Source organism: Bos javanicus, chromosome 7 (genome assembly GCF_032452875.1).
Source record: "Bos javanicus breed banteng chromosome 7, ARS-OSU_banteng_1.0, whole genome shotgun sequence".
NCBI classification, from domain to species: domain Eukaryota; kingdom Metazoa; phylum Chordata; class Mammalia; order Artiodactyla; family Bovidae; genus Bos; species Bos javanicus.
The window spans coordinates 33,127,329-33,153,342 of record NC_083874.1 but is presented as its reverse complement, the minus strand read 5'-3'; the positions used below and the strand labels follow the sequence as shown (position 1 = coordinate 33,153,342).

The 26,014-nt window shown below is 37.1% G+C and overlaps 1 long non-coding RNA gene across 1 annotated transcript in view; it reads right to left on the bottom strand.

The window, feature by feature from the left end:
* LOC133251029 (uncharacterized) overlaps window positions 1–26,014 on the bottom strand; it is a 95,862-nt gene that overhangs the window by 57,900 nt on the left and 11,948 nt on the right. The window contains exon 2 of the long non-coding RNA XR_009737492.1: window positions 25,046–25,207. This is a non-coding gene — a long non-coding RNA (uncharacterized LOC133251029). The remainder of the gene's footprint in view (window positions 1–25,045; window positions 25,208–26,014) is intronic.

Here is a 26,014-nt window from a genome sequence, read left to right as displayed (position 1 = left end):
TCTATGGGGTCACACAGAGTCGGACACGACTGAAGCGACTTAGAGGCAGTAGCAGCATGACCTCCCAATTATAGGTGAGAATCAAATAGTCAAGTCAAAGTAACTTGTGAACCTACAGCTAGTGGAATTTGAACCCAGGCAATCTGGCTCCAAGTCCATGCTCTCAACCTTCATGACTATTGCTTCTGTGATCATTCCTGTGGTTTTGTTTTCACCCTTCTCAGTAATTGGATATAGCTTGCTTATATCAGGGCTCTTATTTTCAGCCTACGCTAATGCACTTGTTCAAAATACATACTTGAAATAACATCTTAATCATTGTGAAGCAGCCAGCACCTAGGATAACTAGTCTGCTTGGCCCTTGAGTGTTGTGAGTCTGGTCTGTGTTATACAGACGGGTTATTGAGTTTCTAGACCAGTCAGTCTTCCAGGGCCATCAGTGGGTTGAGGCTAGTCAGGCAATGAAGGCAGCATTGAAAGGTGGTTAAAAATACAGGTTAGAATTCTTGCCCTGCCAGTTAGTAGCTCAGAAACTTTGGGGGTGCTACTTAATATTGGGGATAACAGTTTCTCCTTGATAGGATGATTATGAAAATTAAAATAAATGAGTTTATTTTATAGAAGTCCTTGAGACTCTATCTGGAATGTATTTATTAAATCATTGAAAAATTGTATTCACTTCAGGCCACCCAGCCATGGATAAATGACAGGTCTGAACACTCTACATCTGGAGTTTCTGATGTGATCAGGTGTTCTTCCAGGTATAGGTTTTATTTGTTCCACCTCTACTTCAGTGTATTGGAAATACCGGTCTTCAGGTTGAGAGTTGTCTCTGACACAGCTCAGCCAGACATGGGGTCAGGAGTAGTTTTAGCCTCCATTTTACTACCCACAGAGCTGTTAATTGCCTTGTGGAGAAGGGACTCTTTGTGTTCATTCCCAACCAGTATTACCCACAGAAGGTTTCAGGAAAGAGGAGAGCTTCTTTGACCTGGCCCCAGCCTCGGCTCTGAATGAATGACCTCAGAGCTTTAACCCTTATTAAATCATCCCAGCTTCTCATTATCTACAGAGTTCTACCGTGGATGACAGATCATCAACTCAACAGGCATAGTAGTTTAATCAGTCACTCTTTTCTGCCCTACCTGGGTCTTTTCATAGTGAGCACCAGACTGGTGTAAATCTTGTAATCTGAACTCCAAAATTAGAAAATGTCATTCTCTGACATTTACTGACTTTTGAAATTCAAAGTTACTTAACCAAACTGAATTTCTCTCTCCTCAACTGTAAAATAGAAATGATAAGACAGTACCTATTTAGAATTTTTTTTATCATATCATACTACCTAATATATAGTTAACTTTTTTTAAATGATAGCTATTGTGATCTGTTGGATATGGGAATTGATTCAGTATTTCTCTAAAATTCAGAGGGACCAGTTTTCACAGGATGTATGCCTGTTTACTGGAAGGAATAACTTTATAGAAACCATATTGTGTTACGCTTTAGGGAAAGTGTGTGGAGAAAGAGAAATGTATGCCCATTTGAATTTTGGAAAAACACACTTCAGTATTTCATATGGAAAGAATTTCAGATCTTTGAAAGGGTGACAATTTTGAATTTCTTATTTCAAAGCTCAGATATTAACCAAGCATAAAATGTATAGCATACTGTAAGTTAAATGGACTCTTCTAAAGCCTCTATTTTAATTCATAGTCAGAGTTGGTATTTTTATTGCCACTCTTTAACTTATTACAGGGGTGGTTGTTTTCTTTACCAGTAGTAGGTCTCAGATAACTTCCTAAGCTTCAGCCTCCAAATCTGTTTTAAAAAAATTTTTTCTCTCTGACTTACAGATTGTTAACATAGTCCATTAAAAAAATAAAGAGCCTTAGATCTGAGCTACTTGGAAATAAATATTAAATGCTACAGTATTATCATCACATTGTGAATCCAATACAGAACTATCAATTCCACAGCATTTAAGTGGGCTGTTTAATGTCAAAGGCAGAATTCATGACCCTGACAATTTATCTCACTCTCTCCCCGTTTCTTTCATTTTACAGAGATCAAAACCAAGAGCAGGAGCCTGAGAGAAAGGTGTTGTTTATATACCCCCAGAGGCTAATACACGTAGAATTTAATTCTTAAAATTATGAATTAAAACATTTTTTTAGAAATGACAGTTCTAGAATCTGAGATAAACCTTCAAAATAACTTTGAATTTGACTCTATAGTGAGGATATATACCCATTAGAATTCTGAATTGATTAGAGAAATTTCAAATATTTGAGGATAGGATTAGATAATCCATCATTTTTAAGTTGGCTTAAGTACTTGTGAACATCATAGCAAAAATGTTCATGGCTTTAAATTGTATTAGTTTTCTCTTAGTTAATATTACCTTCAGATATATAATTAGCATTGATCGTGCATATTTATTACAAGCAGAAGTTATAGAAAAATGTAATTTATGCATGTCATCACATTTGACCAGTTAAAAATAGAAAACAGAATATGAAATAAAGAATCTATCAATAGTCAATCTAGTTTATAATACCATATTTAGCTTTGATTTTTTTCATGAAATGAATATTTCTTGAGAATCTACTTTGTGAAACGGGAGAATTTTTGAAATCTTCCCATTTTGTTTTTCTTGAGTTTTGTTAGATAGAATACCACTACTGTCATAATAAAATGTGTTCAAAAAAAAAAAAAAACCAAGATCAAGAATTAAAATGTTTGGTAAATCCTAGATTAAAGAAAGCAAAAAGATTGTTTGTTTTTTTTTTTTAGCTGCAGAATTTTTGATTCTTTTATAGAACTCCCTAAGAAGGGATTCTGGATGTTAAAATTTTTTCCAGATATAAATGGACTTAGACTCTTAGACTCTACTGCAGGAATATTTATTAACATATTAAAGAACCTTAGAACCTTTTTACAGCACTGTAAAAAGCTGTTTCTGAAAAGTTGTCTCTTCTTGTCTACACTTGTCATGGAATAGGTGACTGCACATCCACAAGTCTGAGTTTTTCTCAAAGACAGTATTGGATTTATTTTGGAATGTAATAGATTTTTTTCACTTCAAACACTTTTTTTTTTTTCTGAAATACAATTTTTCCTCCCATGTATTTTTATCTAGGATCCTGTCTTCTAGGGATTAGATACCTTGATATGTAATTATATTGTTTGATATTGCTTAAGATATGGTATATTATCTGTAACTATCAAAGGGCAAGAGATGTTCCTTCAATAAAACCTTAATAATTCCCTCAAGTGAAAATCCTTTAAGATATTTCATGAGTAATTAAAATAATATGTATATGTACTCTTTGCTCTTCCTCAAATGGTTAAGAAATCTTTTGTATTTGTATGCTTGTAGTTTGTGGTTTCAAAAATTTACATGAAAGTATGCCAACCCTTGTTCTTGTTTTTGTTTTTATTGCTGTTTTACTGAGACCACACCATAACATGCTTAATGTTAAGTATTTTGTGATTAATTCATATACTCAATCATGGAACTAAAATTAACTGTTAAGTATAGGAAGTTGGGAAAAGAAATATTTTCTTCTCGGCTGTAGAATGGCATTTCAGGATTACCTTATTAACAAATACCCCAGGATTCCTTCCTTTGTAAAGGATGAACAATGAGAAATTCCAGAAAATGAAATACATAGGAAGAACTTCTTTCTTTGCAGTTCATCTCATTTGTATATAGTAAAAGTTTTGTTTGAATATGATTTAAAATATCACTAAATATGAGACAAACTGTTAATCTTGAAATATAGGTTCATCATCTACACACTTTTACCCCACATTTTAAAATTGCTATTTTTATTTAAATCAGCAAATATGTGAATTCTGAAGGTATTTTGATATGAGATAGGGTTTTTCTTTTAATTAAAAAAAAGAAACTGGTGGTAAGAAATGTTTTCCTGTGAAACAGGAAGAAACTTGGATTGATAATATTTACCTTGAAATGGGCACTTTATAAAAGAGAAGTCCTTCCTGATCCTGCCTAGATTATTTAAATTGACTGGACCTTTGCCACAAAAGTAGACTTCACTGTAGTCAAACCTAACAAAGACTTCATAAGTTAAAGCAAAATGAAACTCTGGTACTATCTCTGTATTAACAGGTGTTGGTGGTGGTGGTGGTTTAGTTGCTAAGTTGTGTCCGACTCTTGCGACCCCATGGACTGTAGCCTGCCAACAGGAGAGGATCCAAATTTTGTGTAAACTATACCTCTGTAATAAAATTTTGCAGATTCACTAATTTAAAATTGTTAGGGTTCTCTCAAGTTTTTTGAGGGAGGTCTATTCCAGTGAGGTCCACCTAGTCAAAGCTATGGTTTTTCCAGTAGTCATGTATGGACATGTATGAGAGTTGTACTGTAAAGAAAGCTGAGTACTGAAGAATTGATGCTTTTGAACTGTGGTGTTGGAGGAGACTCTTGAGAGTCCCTTGGACTATGAGGAGACCCAACCAGTCCATCCTAAAGGAACCGAGTCCTGAATATTCACTGGAAGGACTGATGCTGAAGCTGAAACTCCAATGCTTTGCCCACCTGGTGTGAATAACTCACTTATTTGAAAAGACTCTGATGCTGGGAAAGATTGAAGGCAGAGGGGAGAAGGGGATGACAGAGGATGAGATGGTTAGATGGCATCACCGACTCAATGGATATGAGTTTGAGTGAACTCTGGGAGTTGATGATGGAGAGGGAGGCCTGGGGTGGTGCAGTCTATAGGGTCTCAAAGATTTGGACGTGACTTAGCGACAGAACTGAACTATTCCACTGAGGGAAATTGCAGCTTGAATGTCAGTATGTCTATGGTAAACATCCCTTCATATATTATAGTCAAATATCATGAATGATGTCTACTAGGAAAGCATTACAATAGAGGCCAGGAGAGCTTTGCCAGCGGAGATTAATCTGCCTGGATTACAGTTTCCTCATACAACACAGGCAAGTGTGCACTGGATAAAATTATCTCTGAGGTTCCTTCCCACTGAACAGTTTCTATTTTTTCACTGAAGAAGTCATCACTTCTGGAATGAGGAGAACTCCATGTTAATGTGGAAGAAGCAAATAAACTGGATAAACTAATCTGGGAACCCTACTTTACATGATTAGTTCCTGGCATCGAGGTCTATATATTTTTTCCCACGACTATAGAGTTGTTGATTATTTTCAGAGGTCTCAATTGGAAAAGGTCTGGTTTTGTCTTGTAGTAATATTCTCAATATTCTTACAAATAGCTGTGAAAAGGAGAGAAGCGAAAAGCAAAGGAGAAAAGGAAAGATATAAGCATCTAAATGCAGAATTACAAAGAATAGCAAGGAGAGATAAAAAAGCCGTTTTCAGTGATCAATGCAAAGATAGAGGAAAACAACAGAATGGGAAAGACTAAAGATCTCTTCAAGAAAATTAGAGATACCAAGGGAATATTTCATGCAAAGATGGGCACCATAAAGGACAAGACCACCTGATCTGCCTCTTGAGAAATTTGTATGCAGGTCAGGAAGCAACAGTTAGAACTGGACATGGAACAACAGACTGGTTCCAAATAGGAAAAGGAGTTCGTCAAGGCTGTATATTGTCACCCTGTTTATTTAACTTATATACAGAGTACATCATGAGAAATGCTGGACTGGAAGAAACACAAGCTGGAATCAAGATTGCTGGGAGAAATATCAATAACCTCACATATGCAGATGACACCACCCTTATGGCAGAAAGTGAAGAGGAACTAAAAAGCCTCTTGATGAAAGTGAAAGTGGAGAGTGAAAAAGCTGGCTTAAAGCTCAACATTAAGAAAACGAAGATCATGGCATCCGGTCCCACCACTTCATGGGAAATAGATGGGGAAACAGTGGAAACAGTGTCAGACTTTCTTTTCTGGGGCTCCAAAATCACTACAGATGGTGACTGCAGCCATGAAATTAAAAGACGCTTACTCCTTAGAAGGAAAGTTATGACCCAACCTAGATAGCATATTCAAAAGCAGAGACATTACTGTGCCAACAAAGGTCCATCTAGTCAAGGCTATGGTTTTTCCTGTGGTCATGTATGGATGTGAGAGTTGGACTGTGAAGAAGGCTGAGCACCGAAGAATTGATGCTTTTGAACTGTGGTGTTGGAGAAGACTCTTGAAAGTCCTTTGGACTGCAAGGAGATCCAACCAGTCCATTCTGAAGGAGATCAGCCCTGGGATTTCTTTGGAAGGAATGATGCTAAAGCTGAAACTCCAGTACTTTGGCCACCTCATGCGAAGAGTTGACTCACTGGAAAAGACTCTGATGCTGGGAGGGATTGGGGGCAGGAGGAGAAGGGGACAACAGAGGATGAGATGGCTGGATGGCATCACTGACTCGATGGACGTGAGTCTGAGTGAACTGCGGGAGTTGGTGATGGACAGGGAGGCCTGGCGTGCTGCGATTCATGGGGTCGCAAAGAGTCGGACACGACTGAGTGACTCATCTGATCTGATCTGAACAGAAGCAGAAGATATTAAGAATAGGTGGCAAGAATACACAGAAGAGCTGTACAAAAAGATCTTCACAACCCAGATAATCATGATGGTCTGATTACTCACATAGAGCCAAATATCCTGGAATGTGAAGTCAAGTGGGCTTTAGAAATCATCACTATGAACAAAGCTAGTGGAGGTAATGGAATTCCAGTTGAGCTATTTCAAAACCTGAAAGATGATGCTGTCAAAGTGCTGTACTCAATATGCCAGCAAATTTGGAAAACTCAGCAGTGGCCACAGGACTGGAAAAGGTCAGTTTTCATTCCAATCCCAAAGAAAGGCAATGCCAAAGAATGCTCAAACTACTGCACAGTTGCACTCATCTCACATGCTGCTAAAGTAATGCTCAAAATTCTCCAAGCCAGGCTTCAGCAATATGTGAACCATGAACTTCCAGATGTTCAAGCTGGTTTTAGAAAAGGCAGAAGAACCAGAGATCAAATTACCAACATCAGCTGGATCATCAAAAAAGCAAGAGAGTCCCAGAAAAACATCTATTTCTGCTTTATTGACTTTGCCAAAGCCTTTGACTGTGTGGATCACAATAAACTGTGGAAAATTCTGAAAGAGATGGGAATACCAGACCACCTGACCTGCCTCATGAGAAACCTATATGCAGGTCAGGAAGCAACAGTTAGAACTGGACATGGAACAACAGACTGGTTCCAAATAGGAAAAGGAATATGTCAAGGCTGTATATTGTCACCCTGCTTATTTAACTTCTAGGCAGAGTACATCATGAGAAACGCTGGACTGGAAGAAGAACAAGCTGGAATAAAGATTGCTGGGAGAAATATCAATAACCTCAGATATGCAGATGACACCACCCTTATGGCAGAAAGTGAAGAGGAACTCAAAAGCCTCTTGATGAAGGTTAAAGAGGAAAGTGAAAAAGTTGTCTTAAAGCTCAACGTTCAGAAAACGAAGATCATGGCATCTGGTCCCATCACTTCATGGCAAATAGATGGGGGAAACAGTGGAAACAGTGTCAGACTTTATTTTGGGGGGCTCCAAAATCACTGCAGATGGTGACTGCAGCCATGAAATTAAAAGACGCTTACTCCTTGGAAGGAAAGTTATGTCCAACCTAGATAGCATATTCAAAAGCAGAGACATTACTATGCCAACAAAGGTGCATATAGTCAAGGCTATGGTTTTTCCAGTGGTCATGTATGGATGTGAGAATTGGACTGTTAAGAAGGCTGAGCACCGAAGAATTGATGCTTTTGAACTTTGGTGCTGGAGAAGACTGTTGAGAGTCCCTTGGACTGCAAGGAGATCTAACCAGTCCATTCTGAAGGAGATCAGCCCTGGGATTTCTTTGGAGGGAATGATCCTGAAGCTGAAACTCCAGTACTTTGGCCACCTCATGCGAAGAGTTGACTCATTGGAAAAGACTCTGATGCTGGAAGGGATTGGGGGCAGGAGGAGAAGGGGACGACAGGGGATGAGATGGCTGGATGGCATCACTGATTCAATGGATGTGAGTCTGAATGAACTCCAGGAGTTGGTGATGGATAGGGAGGCTGGCGTGCTGGGCTTCATGGGGTTGCAAAGAGTTGGACATGACTGAGTGACTGAACTGAACTGAACTGAACTGAATATTCTCAAATAATTTCTAAGACAAGAATATGACTACTAGTGCCAGATCATGGATGAAGGGGTAGGAGTCTTATAAAAGATCTTGGAGAAGAAAAATAAGGAAGAACAGGAAACCATCCCATTATTTGCTTCCTCTTTTATAATTCCTGGAATTGAAAACTTTACCTACTCACTGAGTCTTATGAACATGGTGTCTTTGAAAGTAGAATAAGTAAATTGTCTACCTTAACAGGGGTTTTCCCTTTTAATGCTAGATCAGTAGGTCTAAAAGTTATATGAATATTGTTGGTATGTTATGAAGCTCTTTGGGGGGTATTTTCCCCCCACAATCAGTATAAAGATCAAGTTCTTTGTATCATCTGTTCACATATGTGAATGTATATTAAAAAAAATTCTTCAGAGGTATGCTAAATCTTTACCTTTGTTTGATACCAAGTTCTATTTTTTTAATGACTTTTAAAACCTGTAAGACAGCCTTTATATATAGTTTTCCTCAAAAAAAAAAAAAAAGTTATGCTAATCCTACTAGATTAAGAGTTTAATGGAGGTAGAAAGTACGTCTTATTTCTCACCCTGCTCTCAAAACCCATTTAAGCAGCTGATATCAAGGAGCCAGATTAATTAAATTTTGATTGAAAAAATAATTTCTAATAAATAATTTCAAACTGTAGAGCATTTCCCTTGTTCAAAATGTACTTTGGTGGCTAGAAATCTTATCTTCTTCAATAACAGAAAAATAAAGTAAATGTGATACTGAATATGATTCATAAGTAGAGCAGTGGAAATATTATTTATAATTCTGTCTCCTGTCAAAATAATAACTTTTAACATTTGTGTGTGCATGCTAAGTTGCTTCAGTTGTGTCTGACTCTTTGCAACCCTATGGACTGTAGCTCTCAGGCTTCTCTGTCACGGGATTCTCCAGGCAAGACTACTGGAGTGGGTTTCCATACCCTCCTCCAGGGGAATCTTTCCAACCCAGGGATTGAACCCACGTATCTTATGTCTCCTGCATTGGCAGGAGGGTTCTTTACTACTAGTACCACCTGGGAAGCCATTTAACAATTGAGGTTTTATGAATTTTTCAAAAGTAGTTCACTCCATAAACAACTGTGTCTTTGTGTTTCAATTTTATATAATATATATGAATGCATCTTTTTACAATCATTGAAAAAATTAAAGTATCTTTAATCTTCAATAGCTCTCCATTTTTTTAAGAGAAGTGTTAATTTCCATGATTGGCAATAACAAAACATTAAAAACTGTCTCGTGTAGTTTTCAATAAAGCAAATATATACTGCAGAATAATAGTCTCGAAGGAAGGAAAAACAAGTATCTGATTGAAATAGCCTTTCAATATCAGTATGATGCATTTTTGTTGGATAGATTGGACTGTTGCACATAGATTAAATTTGACAGGATACCAGACTGTTGCCATACTTTTAGTTTTTAATTCAGTACCTGTTTTTGATAAATGTAGAGCAGAAAAATTTATTTTTTTATTTTTCCTTACGGAGAAAACCAATTGAATAATATTTCAAAACTCTGCCATGACTGTGTACCTGGATTACATTATTTTATAGATAGCTGGGGTTATTTTAGCCTTGACATTTCACTTGTTCTGAAAATAGTGATGATACATGGACTGGTACGGCATAGAGCTCCCATTTTTCTTTCCAAAAGTGTAACTTGATTAGCCTTTTTATCCACCCAAGACTACTGCCCAGGAAGCCTTCTGTGTCAAGGCCAATGCAGCTTTGATGAAACAGCATCTCAAGGTATTATGGTTTAAATTCTGGGCAGCAGTGGGAGGCAGATGGTTTCCTGGTCTTGCCATTCATCCATATTTGTCCTTTCCTTAGATAGGGATGGAGAAGGATGTTTTAACTGGGTTCTAGGTACTTTGTGTGCCCTTTGGGGACAGAAGAAATCCAAAGAAGATACATGCACATATGGTTGAACAGGGACAATAAGAAGAGCTGGAAGTGACACGAAGCTTTATTTCTACCCTGGCATCACCAGAACTCCAGGGCACATATGCTACTGTGTCAAGTAACAAATATAACTTCTAACAAAAATCAAGAAAGGTTTTTAGAATAAAACTTCAAGTTATGCAAAACTCTGAGAGGACAGAGCCAACAAAATAGGTCTAAGAATAAGCGGAATGTTAGTTAAGCACAATTTTTCTGTGAATAACAGCTGAAGTAGTTGATGGAAAAGTCGAGGGATCAGTGATCTTTAGTGTTTACATCTGAATATACTTATTCATTTATAACTTAGTCCGTCTGAGTCCTAATACCTGCCTTGACTTTGGTAACCTGGGCTTTATTATTTTTCTCAATTTTTATTAGAGTATAGGTTGCTTTATAATGTGTTATTTTCTGCTGTTCAACAAAGTAAATCAGTTACACATCTACTTATACCCCCTGTTTTGGGGGGTTTCCTTCCTATTTACACCACTACAGAGCGCTGAGTAGAGTCCCCTGTGCTCTACGGTAGGTTCTCATTGGTTGTCTGTTTTGTACACAGTAATGTATGCATGTCAACCCCCATCCCCCAGTTTATCCCACCTCCCACCCCCTCTTTTCCCTTGGTGTCCATATGTTTACTCTTTACATCTGTGTCTCTACTTCTGCTTTGTAAACAGGTTCATCTGTACCATTTTTCTATATTCCACATATATGTGTTAACATACAATATTTATTTTTCTCTTTCTGAATTACTTTAGTCTGTATGATAGTGTCTAGGTCCATCCATGTCTTTGCAAATGGCACAATTTTGTTCCTTTTTATAACTAAGTAAATTGCATTGTACATATGTGTCACATCTTCTTTATTATTAAGCACTGTGTGGGGTGGAGCAGCTCACCCTAACTCCTGGCAGGATGGCACATTCACCTTTGCAGAGCAATCTCCCAAATCAACACTTAGGGTAACAGAAGAGATCACCCACTTTACATGATGGAAGACTCTATCAGGAGTAGGATTCTGGGACAGGCAGGCAACAAATAACCATGCAAGTCAATCTGAAGTATGCAAAAAGCTCTACCGGTCCCAATAATAATACAGAAAACTGTTTTGTTATATAAACAAGAGATTAACTCATCTCTTTTTTTCATTTGTATTATATCTCAGGAAATTTAAATGGTTCACACTTAATTTTTAAAATATCAGATCAAAATGGATCTGAGCCACCTTACAGAATCAACAAAGAATCAGTCAAAGAATCAGGAGTGGCTTGAAGGATTTTGGCTTTTCCATAATACCTGTTAACACTCCTCTTCTCCTTCCCGCAACTCCAAAAAAGAACAAGTGAATTTATCATCTAGGTAAAGCAGTGTTTGCCATGCATGGTTCTGAAACATGTATTGTAGCCTCTTCTGTTGACACTAGATTGACACCAAAAAGCCTCTCCTCTCAATAAAAATGAAGACACCAGGGGGGATAACAGGAGACTCGGAAAAAGACATAGGACTCCACTTGCCCTAGTGGCCACTGTATCCAATCCCTTTGACTCCTTCTTTCTCCTCCTTTTTTTGAAGACATTTATAGACTTGAGCTTCCCTGGTGGCTCAGACTGTAAAGCGTCTGCCTATAATGCAGGAGAACCGGGTTTCATCCCTGGCTTGGGAAGATCCCCTGGAGAAGGAAATGCCAACCCACTCCAGTACTCTTGCCTGTAAAATTCCATGGACAGAGGAGCCTGGTAGGCTATAGTCCATGGGGTTGCAAAGAGTTGGACACGACTGAGTGACTTTACTTACATCTTTTATAGACTAGGACATGTACAAGACATTTGCTATGAATACCTCAGGATTTTGTATATCATCATGAAATCACCTTTCAGATATCCAAGAACTGATCTAGCTTGCCTATTTATCATTGTTATATAACTATACAATACATAGTAAAATAATTTTTTAAAATTTGCTTATAACAAAAATATCACTTATTCTATAGGTAACACCTCTTTTCATTGACATTACAGAACAAATATTTTAATAGGGAAGTACATTTTACCACCATACTCATGCAAGCTTTCCCCTCCAATCAATGGCCAGTTGCAAACTGAAGGCTAAAATTTCTGCAAGCAGCTATGATTCTTAATACTATGAAATCAATTATGGGATCGAGTGTCAAATATGGAAAAGCACAGAGAAGGAGGGAGGGCTTCTCTGCCTGACTGAGACTTGTCATGTATTTAAGGGAGGAAAATCCACAAACAGAACATATCTATACATTGGATGTAGTTTTATTGGCTGAGTTTAGGTTAAGACAATCTATGGCGCATATTGATTATTATGTTCCTTTCCTTTTCTCTCTTTAATTGAAAAATCATTACTGTGGTAGATAATTCCTTTCTTTACAGAATTTTGAAAACTGCAGCATGAATAGTTTATATTGTGTATAGCTATGGAGGAATGTTTAAATTGTCAGTGGGTTGTGTCACATTTCAGGAAAAAAGCAAATCACACCTCTGGGGAAAAAAAACTTGCCATTATCAAGGATGTTGTTCCCATGGTACCATTGATTTTGTCCAATGGTAGCAGCCTAAAATTTCCATAGAAACTGGATCTGACAATGACTGTTAAAAGTGCAGTTCCCCATAGCAATAACATTTGAATTAAAAAGGAAGTGTAAATTGCCTTGTTATAATATTTTCCCAAAGAGTCCATATTCTCACAATAATTGCATTTCCTTGTCATAAGCAATTTTATTACACTGTGACCTGCTGCTCAAGAGAGTAACTTTACAAGAAGGCTTGAGATCACCATTAGCATCATCCAGGGGATTCATCCATAAAATTAAAAAATTATAATGCTTACTTCGTTTGATTGTTAGGGATGAATGTCTGTAAATATTCCAACAGAAACATTTCAAAAACATTTAGTTTTTCCTTTCTTCCTTTCCTGCTTCATTTCTTCCTCCTTCTATCCTTCCCCTCATTCCTTAATTCTTTTTTCTTCCTTCTCTCTTTCCTTCACTTACTTTTTCCCTTTCTTCCCTCTTTTACATCTTTCTTTGCCCTCTTTCATCCTCAGGCACCTGAGGAGGAAGAACATCCAGAATTGGATCTTGTAGTCAAAGAGGAATCAGAGTATCTCTCCTTTCCTCTCACTTTCTGATAGAGTCTAACATATCTAGTCATTGGTAGTCTGTGGCTACAAGAAAAATAACTGAACCAAATTCCTTCTAAGGTAACTAAGAATTTACTGTATGCAACCTATGAAGCTACAGCCCTTCTGCAGTGCACTGCAGCCTTACTCCACTGGCCAGAGCAACTCAGGAAGAGCAGAAGAGCAGGAAGAAAGCCAAGCTCTTTCCTTCCCCTTATAGTAATATGTTGGTTATCTCTTTCCTTTAATGGTGTCAGGCAGGGATAACAGAATCTGGTGAAAAAAACTCTGTGCAGACTTGACTAGTAACTTGAACCAGGAATAAGAAGAAAAATTAGTCTGTTGCTTCCATTTGTCTGACTTCATTCATTCATTTTATCATTCACTCTCACAGCAGATGCTTCCTGATTCCTTATTATTTGCTTATACCTCTAAGCAGTACCATTTACCTATTCCCTTCCATTCTCCATGTAATAACTCTTCCTGGACTTCTCCAAAAGTTTCTTGTTTGTTCTTTTTTTTTTTTTCTTATTGTCCTTTTTTCCCTATGATCAACTCTTTCCTCCAGCCCATCCTACAAGCCTGTTGCCAGGTCAGACTTGCTAAGGAACTGTGTGCATACTGTCATTCCCATTCTCCTGAACTTGCACAACCCTCCCAGCTCATAATACAAAAGCTCTTTAAGCCTTGAATTTGGGGTCCTATAATCTGGGTTTAATGATTCTACCTTTCAAATACCATATTCTTACAGGTGGCGATAGTGGTAAAGAACCCACCTGCCAGTGCAGGAGACATAAGAGACAAGGGTTCAATCCGTGGACTGGCAAGATCCCCTGGAGGAGGGAATGGCAACCCATTCCAGTGTTCTGGCCTGAGAATCTCATGGACAGGGGAGCCTGGTGGGCTACAGTCGACAGGGTCGCAAAGATTCGGATATGAATGAGGCGATTTAGCACTCACAAAGACAGCTGCACACAGAAACCAGATTGAACCATTTGTTCTTCTCACTCCCCGTCGTCCTGGCTCATTTTGTCCTCTCCACCTGGAGTGCCCTTTGGCTCACAGATCCCACTGGAAGATCTTCCTAGTTCACCTCATTGCCAGATCGCCCTTGATCTTCCCCTTCTCATTCTCCAGCTGCAGGTCATCTCTGTCTCTTCTAAATCCTACCACACTTTATTTCTCTCATAACCTTTTACCCTTTCTATCTAACTTTGTAGTTTTATATATTTATATACATGACTTATCTGCCCATGTAGAATATAAATTCATTGAAAGCAGAGGGCATCACAGAGTTGCCTTTATAATCCCAACAATGTGCTTTATACATAGTCTTCAGGTGAGAAAATGGATGCCTGCACTGCAATTTCATTGGTCATTTTAAGAAGACATGTTAAATAATGACCCTGTTGTTAATTTCAGCAATAAGTAATATTGTGGTCCAGTAAGAGCCTTGCTTTTCAAGCTTTTGACGTCTTTTCTTGACAGTACACATTGACAGGTCCATCAATTCTAGCAAGATTAGATCCTCTGCAGAACCATAACCTTTCCTTGGTACACAAACTATTGTGCATCAGCAACTTTAGTGACTGTAATGACTATTACCAATCAGAATAAAGAATGTTTTCATCACCCAGAGCAAGGACATCTTTTTCTCTTCATTATATAACAGTCTTCTTGAAATGCTTTATGTTTCAAATAAAATTCACAAGTTTAAAACATCAGAGGATAAAAAAAAAAAACAGTAATACAAAATGTCCCTCTTACCCTATTTCTCTTTGCCCAGCTGATAGTACACCCATAAACAGATATTTCTATGTTAGATTCTTGTGTATCTTTCCAGACAGGTTTTTATGTATATAAAAGCAAATGTGATTATATTATTTTCTGTTTTACACCAATGATGCTATACTATACATACTCTGGGAGAAGGCAATGGCACCCCACTCCAGTACTCTTGCCTGGAGAATCCCATGGACGGAGGAGCCTGGTAGGCTGCTGTCTATGGGGTCGCTAAGAGTCGGACACGACTGATCGACTTAACTTTCACTTTTCACTTTCCTGCATTGGAGAAGGAAATGGCAACCCACTCCAGTGTTCTTGCCTGGAGAATCCCAGGGGCAGGGAAGCCTGGTGGGCTGCCGTCTATGGGGTCGCACAGAGTCGGACACGACTGAAGCGACTTAGCATGCATGCATGCATATGTACTCTTGTACATTTGTGCTTTTTACTTAAAAAATTTGTCTTGAATATTTTCCTAGACCAACATGTACAGTGTACCTTATTACATTGTGTGATCATACTATAATATATTTGTGTCAACAATTTATAATTAGCTTCTTTATAAACTTTGCTACTATAATCTGTGCCACAATTAATAACTTTGTGTATACATTGGTTTATGTGTATGTGAAAATATGTATAAGAAACAATCCTAAAAGTGGAATTGGTTGCTCATAAGGTGATTACCTAAATAATTTTTGATAGATACTTCAAAATTGTACTCCATAAAAATCTGTACCAATTTGTACTTTCATGAACAATAAGTGAGTGTTTTAAACATTTTAAAACAAGTTTGTTTTAAAAATCTTGCAGTTTTGTCAAGCTGATATTTACAGATGACATCTCTGTTTTATTTTTTTTTTAATTTTATTTTATTTTTAAACTTTACATAATTGTATTAGTTTTGCCAAATATCAAAATGAATCCGCCACAGGTATACATGTGTTCCCCATCCTGAACCCTCCTCCCTCCTCCCTCCCCATATCATCCCTCTGGGTCGTCCCAGTGCACTAGCCCCAGGCATCCAGTATCGTGCATCGAACCTGGACTGGCAACTCGTTTCTTGGGCCAAAGAACTAAATAGACATTTCTCCAAAGAAGACACACAGATGGCTAACAAACACATGAAAAGATGCTCAACATCAGTCATTATCAGAGAAATGCAAATCAAAACCACTATGAGGTACCATTTCACACCAGTCAGAATGGCTGCGATCCAAAAGTCTACAAATAATAAATGCTGGAGAGGGTGTGGAGAAAAGGGAACTCTCTTACACTGTTGGTGGGAATGCAAACTAGTACAGCCACTATGGAGAACAGTGTGGAGATTCCTTAAAAAACTAGAAATAGACATCTCTGTTTTAGTACAGAAAGAATCTTCATGAACTGGCATGTCATTCTTGTGCAGAAACTATGATAATTTTCCTGTATCACTCTAATTCTCGGTATATGTGCCACAGAAGTGAGCACTCTGATGGCTTGTATTTTCCTTTCTGTTATTGAGTGAAATCAATGTATTTCCTTAACACATTGTGTTTAAGAGCCATTTGTCAATTTTAACTTTTCTCATTAAAAACTCTGTCTCCTTTGTCTATATTTCTCTTTTTCTCATTCTTTTTTTTCCATTGTTTGAAATTCTTTATAACTTAGGGATGTGTGACTTATTGGCCTTTTTTGTTGGTGATAATTTCTTTTATGGATTCTGAATTTTGAGTCACAGAAAGATTTTTTTCTCCACTGAGATTGTAAAGTAATTCTCCCTCTTCCTCCTTTTTTTTTTCCTCCTGGTAGCTTTTATAGAATCACTTCTTTACATTTCAATGTTTTAACTATTTGAAATTGACCTTGGTGTGTATCTATTGAAACTATTTTTATACCAAAACCATTTGTACCTAGTTCTAGGTATATATCATTCTTTTGATTTTTAATAGACCAATACATTTAAATATTATCTAAAACTTGATTCTCTTCCATCACAATCGATGTCACTAGCATCTACACTTTTTTTTCACACCCCAGAGTCCCAAAAGGCATCCCGAGAGCAAAGCATCTCTTACTCTTTATACTTATTAAAGCAATGCATCTTTTTTACTACTCTTTCATAAGTATCTCCTTTATCTCTCTTCTCTCCTTGCTGTCATGACCCTGATCTGAGTTACCATTGTTTCTTGCCTAACCACAGCAATAATCTCTTAACCAGTCCCTCTATATTCATTTTTGTTCCTTCTTGATTCTTTCTTCATACTGAAGCTGGACTTATTCCATAACATTTCTCTCTTGAATCTGCTCAATATCTTGCCATTGTTCAGAAAAAATTTAGAATTCTTCACATGGTCTTGAAGATTCTGAACGATATGGTTGCTGCACAGCATTCTCAACTTGAGCCACTGTCCTCTTTGTTTTCTCTATTGCAGCTGACCCAGTAGTTTTTACATTCCTCAAACACACCATTCTTCTTTAATCATCTTATGAAATTTGCACATATTTGTTACCTTTGCTTGAAAAATGTACTACTACCATTTCTTTCATTAATAATTCTTTCCTATCCTTTGGAGTTTGTATTTAAAATCTATCTCAAGTAAGCTTTTTCATAGTCACCATTTATAGATCCTTTTGGTAGCTCTCTTTGCTCCATATAATAGTTAAGTTTATAATTCAATAATTAATTGGGCAATTAATTTGGTGATTGTTTTTCATATTAAAATGCAGCCTCAGTGTGGATATCTGGCTCACTACTTAATCCTCAGTACCTAGTGAGCTGACTGTCCATGCAACAGTTCAAAATACTGAAAGAAAAACATATTTTCAAGAAAAATATAATAATTGTTGGATCATATCAGATGCCTCATCACTGCTATTAGGCATTAACTCAATAGGGTGTGAGATGACAATGCTTTTGATACATTTTTCAAAGTAAAATACTTAAAGTGGCTGTGACATGCCAATCTGAAACGTTATGCAAAAAGCATGTTTGACTTGATTTATAGAAATTATAATTTCTGGGATGAATTAACAAATATTAGTTTACAAAGGTAAAAAAAGTACTCCACAAACAAAATTTAATACAAAATTAATGTTATGCAAATTTTATGCAAAACATTGTATGTAGTGTTTCAGTTTTGCCCTGCTGCTGCCGCTGCTAAGTCGCTTCAGTCATGTCTGACTCTGTGTGACCCCACAGACGACACCCCACCAGGTTACCCCGTCCCTGGGATTCTCCAGGCAAGAACACTGGAGTGGGTTGCCATTTCCTTCTCCAATGCATGAAAGTGAAAAGTGAAAGTGAAGTCATTCAGTCGTGTCCGACTCTGTGCGACCTCATAGACAACAGCCCACCAGGCTCCTCCGTCCATGGGATTTTCCAGGCAAGAGTACTGGAGTTGGGTGCCATTGCCTTCTCCAGTTTTGCCCTAGGTTAGGTTTTAAATAGATATGATGTTTCATTACTTTGCTTTGAAAAGTGATTTACTACTTTATCTATAAAGCATATAGTTTGGTAATTGAGCACACATTTTTCAGAAGGAAAATATTGTAGATACATGTAATTGAAAATTAAAACCAAAGCTATTACTGCTGCATAGTTTCAAAAAGGTTTGTTCACTAGAATAAACCTGGGGATTTTTCTATAAATGAAAAAAAAAATATTCTAATGTCCTGCATCCAAATCACCAATAGGTGACAAAAATTTCAAGTTAAAGGATATTTTTACATCTTCTTGAGATTTTTCATACCTTAGAGTATTTTTTAGAATAATTAAAAAAAAGATTATTGGTTGTGACTTTCTTGGTCAAAATTTGACAATTTTAAATTCAATCTAAAATTTGACAAACTAATTCTAAAATTCACATATTACAGGACTAAGAACAGCTAACTAAGGCAATTGTAAAGAAGAATAAAAAATGGGAACTTTATTATGAAACTTTAATAACTAAAAGTTTGTTACTAGTTCTGGGAAAGACCATAGGTAAACCAATAGGCAGAAGGGAGCACAGAAAGTCCCAACCAAAATGGGATATATGTCAGTTGCAAGACAAGGAGGGAATACTCAGTGTCAATGAGGAAAGTGATTATATTCACAAGCAGGGGACCGGGGGGTGGGGGTGGAGAGATACTAGATTTCTGTTGCACTCTACAGAAAAAGAAGCCCCGGATAGACTCAAGATCTAAATGTACAAAGTAAAAAAAAAAAAAAAAAAAGCCCTTAGAAAAAAGGACCATATATTTAGAACCTTAGGATTTGTAAGGATTTCTTGTGCAAGACAAATTTATAGAAAATTAATACATTAAACAACTTTTACACACCAAAGATACCATAAAGAAAAGTTAAATGAAAAAACTAACACCAAATTAGAAATTTTTACTAACCAAAGACCTGGCTGAATCTAGAATCTACAAGAAATGTTAAGAATTACTAAATAAGACTAACAATCTAATGGGTAAAATTATCGAAGAATGTGAACAGATAAAGGCTAACAAACATAGAAATATCCTCACTTGCAAATAAAGAGTTGCAAAGTAAAAAATTCATAGAAATAAAAGTAATGAGATGTTCTCATAATTGTCATATTTTCATTGTATTGTATGGTCACACATTTTAAAACATGGAATTCTAAGTCCTTTTTGAGGATGTAGTACTCCTCATATATTTCTGGTGGTAATGAAAATGGGTACTACTTTATATAGCAAAAATGGGGATGTTTAGTAACATCAAAGATACACACACACACACACACACACACACACACACACTCACACACAAACATTCTACAACCCATGATTTCCACTTCTAGATAGACTCTCTCTATAGACTAGAGGAATTATAACACATATTTGAAAGAGAATGGAAACAATGAAGTTTACTGAAGCTTTCTGTATGACAGTAGAATATTGAAATTAACTTTATTGCCTATAAACAGCAGATTGATTGCAAATTTAAAGTAGACTCATGCCATGGAAAGCTAATTAGTAGTTTAATTATAAATAGAGCCACATGAATATATGTAGATAAATCTTTCTATTTTTAAAATGTTTATTGAAGTATAGTTGATTTATAATGATTCAAACGTATAGCAAGGTAAGTCAGTTAAAGAGAGAGGGGCTTTCCCTGGTGGCTCTCTGGTAAAGAATCTACTTGCCAGTGCTGGAGACATGGGTTCAATCTCTGGGTGGGGAAGATCCCCTGGAGAAGGAAATGGCAACCCATTCCAAGTATTCTTGCCTGGGAAATCCCATGGACAGAGGAGCTTGAAGGGCTACAGTCTATGGAGTTTCAGAGTTGAGCATGACTTAGCGACTAAGCAACAGAGAGAAATGGAGAGAAAGCGGGCTGCCTTGCTTCTTTTATGTTTTGTTATGGTAAGCATAATTTGCCTAGTCATGGTAAATACTGCAAACATCCAAATCAATACTATAAATTGATAGAAACACAGAGGTGTAGTGAATGTGTAAAAACATGGGTAGAAAAAGAACCTAAACACCTTAAGTACAGTTGTTAACTCTTGAAAGGGAAGTAGGGAATTAAATCGTTAAAGGTGCAAATATTGTTAAAACTATATAATTAGTTTTAAAATTAAAAGATCTGAAACAAATATGTCAAAACATGGGGACTTTTAAAATCTGACATAAATATTTAATTTTTAAGTGTGTTTACAACATTTCACAAGTAAAATGGATTTAAATAGAAAGATGTTTTATCTTTAAAAACTGCAAATGTTTAGTAAATGATAAATTATAATATAATTTTTCTCAAGGCAACATTTCTGATAAAGGTACTCAAAATACAATTTTAAAGTTTTTTTAATTAGACAGCATTTCTTTTAACAAATTTTGATAGTTACACTTGACTTATGTTTACTCTCTTCTTTTTATCAAAAATCTGCTTTTGGAAAGGAGCTGATCACATAATTCACTGATTTTAAAAATGTAGTTTAAAAAGATTAAATATAATCTGTTATCTCTCCCACAATTATTTGCATCTTGCAACAGAAATCACAAATGTTTATTTCCATCAAAGGAATGGCAAGCATAAGTACAGACCAGTAAGATTTTTCTGTAGTATCATTAGTATTGTTAAACCATTTCACATTTGAAATGTTCCACTGTAGCTACAAATTAGATACAATTAACTTCAGTATTTTACTGTCATACAGAGAGCTACAAAGCTTTCTCCCTACAATGCAGGGAGAAAAAGGCAGTACCTGAAATACCTTAGCAATGCAACCAAAATGCATGAATCATGTTTTACTTCGTTAAGAATTCCAGGCACATGTTCAAAAAAATATATTGATATTTGATGGTTGCAGTTCACAGACAAATCAGTTTACATTCAAACAAAGTAACTCACTACTGAACATATTGGCACATGGTTGGGTAGGCTTAGAAGAGATCTGCTCAGAATAGAATCTATAGGATTAAACCCATTTGATTAACAATAGAAATACCTGTTCTTTCTATGGTGAGTCATCAAATTAGTTTCTTTCAAGCATGTTCTTAAGCTGTTTAGGACCACAATGTCGACTTTAGAACTATGTGCGAAAGAGTGTTACTCGCTCAGTCATGTCCGACTCTTTGCGACCCTATGGAGTGTAGATCGCCAGGCTCCTCTGTCCATGGGATTTCCCAGGCAAGAATACTGGAGGGGGTAGCCAGGAATGCACTCATAAGTAAATTAAATCTTAAACTGTACATTTTTATGAGAATATATATATATATATGTATATGCGTTGCTCTTCATCCTGTTCCTGACGCCAGTTGTCTCGCTGTATCTCACTGTGGGCACTGTTCATTGAACCCATGGTAGACAAGGTGCAAGCTAATAGGCTGGAAGAAGACTCGAGGAGCCATAGGAACTGCAGACACATTTCTCATCTCAGGGCAACAGCCATAGCATAACCTACCACAACACAACCTCTCTCCTGGCTGACACAGCAGTCATAGCATTAGACACACTATATCATCTCCACTCATGGCTGACCCAACGCACACAGCTGTGATGCAGCTGTAATGCCAATGCTTTTTTTTTTAGGTGGCGCTCACATACCCCTACAGCACAAAGTAGCCCGTGACCAAGCAAGTACCTCGTGAAGTGCATGTGCAGTGCTATAAATGATCTCAATTGTAACACAGTCATTACTTACAAAACATTGGGCCAGAGAACCTAAAAAGGCCGTCATGGCTAATTTCCTGTCTCCCCACAGTGTATGTGTGTATATACATATATATATTTTTTTCATTAAGTTCAAGACTTAATTTTCTTATTTTGAGTGCATTCTTAATTTTCATTCCCGCCTTTGTGATTAAGTTTATGATTTTCCTTTTTTTTCTAAGTTTAAATTTGCATCTTTTTAAATGTAAGAAAAAAAATTAAAGAAAGGAATTCATACTTGATAATATTTTCACTAAATATTTGCTTTTTTTCTCTCACTTTTTTGTTTTCTCTCCACTCCTGCCGTTTCATATTTTGTTTAACCATTTGATGTGACACTAACCTGAAAAATGTTCACATTCACCTCATGAGAATAAGTATATAATCACACCTAGAAATATTTTATATTCAGACTTTGGGGTTATAAACCTAAAGTAATTTTTCTTGTGTAATTTAATACACACAATATATTCCCACATATTACTGAGAATATGAATTTAATATTTTTTATTTTTTCTGCTCTTTATTAAGGTAAATCTAGTTTACAGAGGCACATTTGCTCAAATTCCTTGGAATAATCTCCTTTCTAACTACAGAATGCTGTCCTTATTCAAGTGATTTTTACTGTGACTGGCTCCTGGTTTAGAAAGTTCTCAGTTGTCTAATATTGAGGATTCAGATTTCTTCTGTCAAAAAGTATGTGGTCTCTGATCAAAACGCTTTCAGTCCAAAAGAGAAAGAGATTTTATCCAGCTTTCTCTCTGCTTCTTTGTCTCACACAGGTCCTCTTTCTCTCTCTCTATCTCCCTCTCTGTAGTTTGGTATTAATTCTGATTCTAGTTAGCCAGGAGAAGTAGAAGGCAGGTCACTTGAAAGGCAGTCTCTCAGTGGAAATGTTCACAGCTTAGTCAAGCACTTTCTTTTAGTTACATTGTTTGAGACAGTTTCCTGCCTATACTTTGCTGAAGCAGCTGGGAGAGGCCTTCTTCAGAACAGAGCTAAAAGTATTTTTCATCAGTAAGAAAGACAGTCCTGTGGGCCCTAGGTCAATTAGAGGGCTATCATATGGACAGGGAATTTTGCCATTGTGGAAAACTTTATGTCTTTCCTAGGCTTTACCTGTAGCAGAAATCTGAAATCAATGAGGGCATTGCCTTCCTGCCCTAAATCTGTTTCCATACTAGCAACTTCTTGTAGAAATGGTCCCACTTTTACTTAAAGAAGTATTGATATTCGGGCAGGATGACCTAGGATATCTTTATCAGTTACTAAAATATTTAAATACTTTCACATTGATCGTTCCACCACTTACCTTCACACAAACCATCAAATAAAAGGGTGAGGCACAGTAACAGTCTTCTAGAGGAAAATATTTTGATTGGCATCTGAGTTTTCAAATTCTTAAACATTTTATTAATGCCTCAGTTGACCCCACAGGAAGCTCTGAAAATCAAACGATCCATCATGTTTCTCATTGGAACAAGGTGGCCAGGCATATATATAACTCTCGCTGTCAGTCACTAGAGTGTGATGACTCAGGAAGGGCATGATCTTGAAGTCTGCTTTCTGCCGCTGAGGCAGCTTCCAAGCTAGCTTGTAGCTGAAGGGTTTCTGCTAGTGAGACTCCCATTCACAGTGGCAAGAAGTCCTTCTCTGAAGGGAGATATGGATAGCACATTCCATGTCCATCACAGATCAATACTATCGTTTATTACACGACCGAGTAAAGATTAATGGGCTTTAGAATGGTCCTGTTTTTAAAAGATAATCTCAAATCAAATTTTTAGTAGATGCATGACGTGTTTAACTTGGGCTTCCAAAGAAATTAGGCCTAAAGGTATGTGGGATTAATACCTTCCTCTCGTTTAAGAATTGTAGTTGTTTTTCCATTTCTCAAATGACTTCCTTTTTTGCCTATTTCTTTTTCATTTTCTCTACTCTCCTTGTAAAATACCCCTCCTCTAAATAAATAACAAATAATAAAATCTAGAAAGAGTAATAATATCAGGGTACGGTTAATGTAGAATATAATAAAAGTGTAACCTTTTGGAGTCACAGATTTTGGAAACAACTTGGAGATTCCTTGATTACTGTTCGAGTCTTTGCTACCCACGGACCATACCCTGCCAGGCTCCTCTGTCCACGGAATTCTCCAGGCAAGAATGCTGGAGTGGATTGCCATGCCTTCCTCCAGGGATCTTCCCAGCCAGGGATCAAACCCGTTTCCCCGGAATTGGCAGGCCAGTTCTATACCACTAGCACTACCTGGGAAATCAGTTTCATAGTTGGAATTAAGCATTGTTACTGAGTTTTCTCTGCTTGCTCTGCTCGCTATCATTTTTCTCAGGCATCCCTATAGACTAGAAGCAAATACCTAGGAAGATCTTAGACATTACCATCTCTATGAACCTCTCGTCAATTAGAATACAAACCCTGAAGTAAAGTTTACTTTCTATACTTTACTGGATGTTGCAGCTCCAGGACAGCCAGAGGGAAGAGAAAAGGGCCAAGAGCACAGAGAAGGGAGTATGGATAAAAGGTGGCAACTGAGGCTACTTAACAAGAAAAGAAAACTGATTTCTGTCACTTCGAATATTGCCTGAGAAGCTGACTAAGGCGAGGAAGGACAAGAAGTTTATCTTCTTCCTTCTGGTCCCCTGTTGCTTGCTGTTCACCATTTGTCCCAGGTCACTAGTCTCCATATTTGCAAGGAACTGCTTTATGTAGCCCCAGCTGGATGTCACGGAAAAAGCCAAGCCCCTTTCACCACAGCAGGATGGTTCATTCACATTTGGAAATTGTAACTAGAGCCAGACTCCCCACAGCACCAGTGGCATTGTAATGGAAGCTGTGTGCAGTGCTTACCTTCATCTTTGGAAAGGCTGAGGCAACCATAGTTGTCAGGAGACAGGGCCAAAAGCCTCACTTGGGGCTGCGTGCCCGGGCAAGCCATTCTGGCCTAGGTTGAACCTGGTTGAGGGGTTGCTGTTGGTGATCCAGAAGAGCAGCTCACTCAGCTAAACAAACCTGGGAATTCACACAAATTGGGTTCACTGTAAACTACTTGATAAAATTCCAAACGGTATCATATTCACATAAATAAAAACCAAGGGTCTTATGAGTCCTGGGTTATTAACTCCTTATAAAAATTCAGGGGAGGAAATCAGCTTAGAAATAATGGAGGCGAGTTTCATCATATTATTGTGAAAAGAACTATAAACTTACTTACTCAAAGTTACAGAGAACTCTTGAAATCACAAAGCAGAACTCAGGTCTATGGATTCATAAGTAAACAATTTTTATTCACTGAACTGTACTGCCTCTCATTTCATATACTCAAATCTTTAGAAAGATATACTTAGCACAGAATATTTGTCAAAATGATATACATCTGACCAGCTTTATGAAAAAAAATATACATTCAAGGAAATAGGCATAGGAAAAGGTAAATTATTAACATTGTGGAAACATTTTCTGATAGCACAAATTGAAATACTTCTAGTTACATTAGAATAATATGTTAAATATCTGACAATGACCTTAAATTATCCAGTTCATGGAATTGTTAATTTGGTGTTGATGTGCTTTTACCTTTCCCAATTTGGAACCAGTCTGTTGTTCCATGTCCAGTTCTGTTGCTTCTTGGCCTGCATACAGATTTCTCAGGAGGCAGGTCAGGTGGTCTGGTATTCCAATCTCTTTAAGAATTTTCCACAGTGGGATGTGATCCACACAGTCAAAGACCTTGGCATAGTCAATAATGCAGAAGTAGATGTTTTCTGGAACTCTCTTGCTTTTTCGATGATCAAACAGAAGTTGGCAATTTGATCTCTG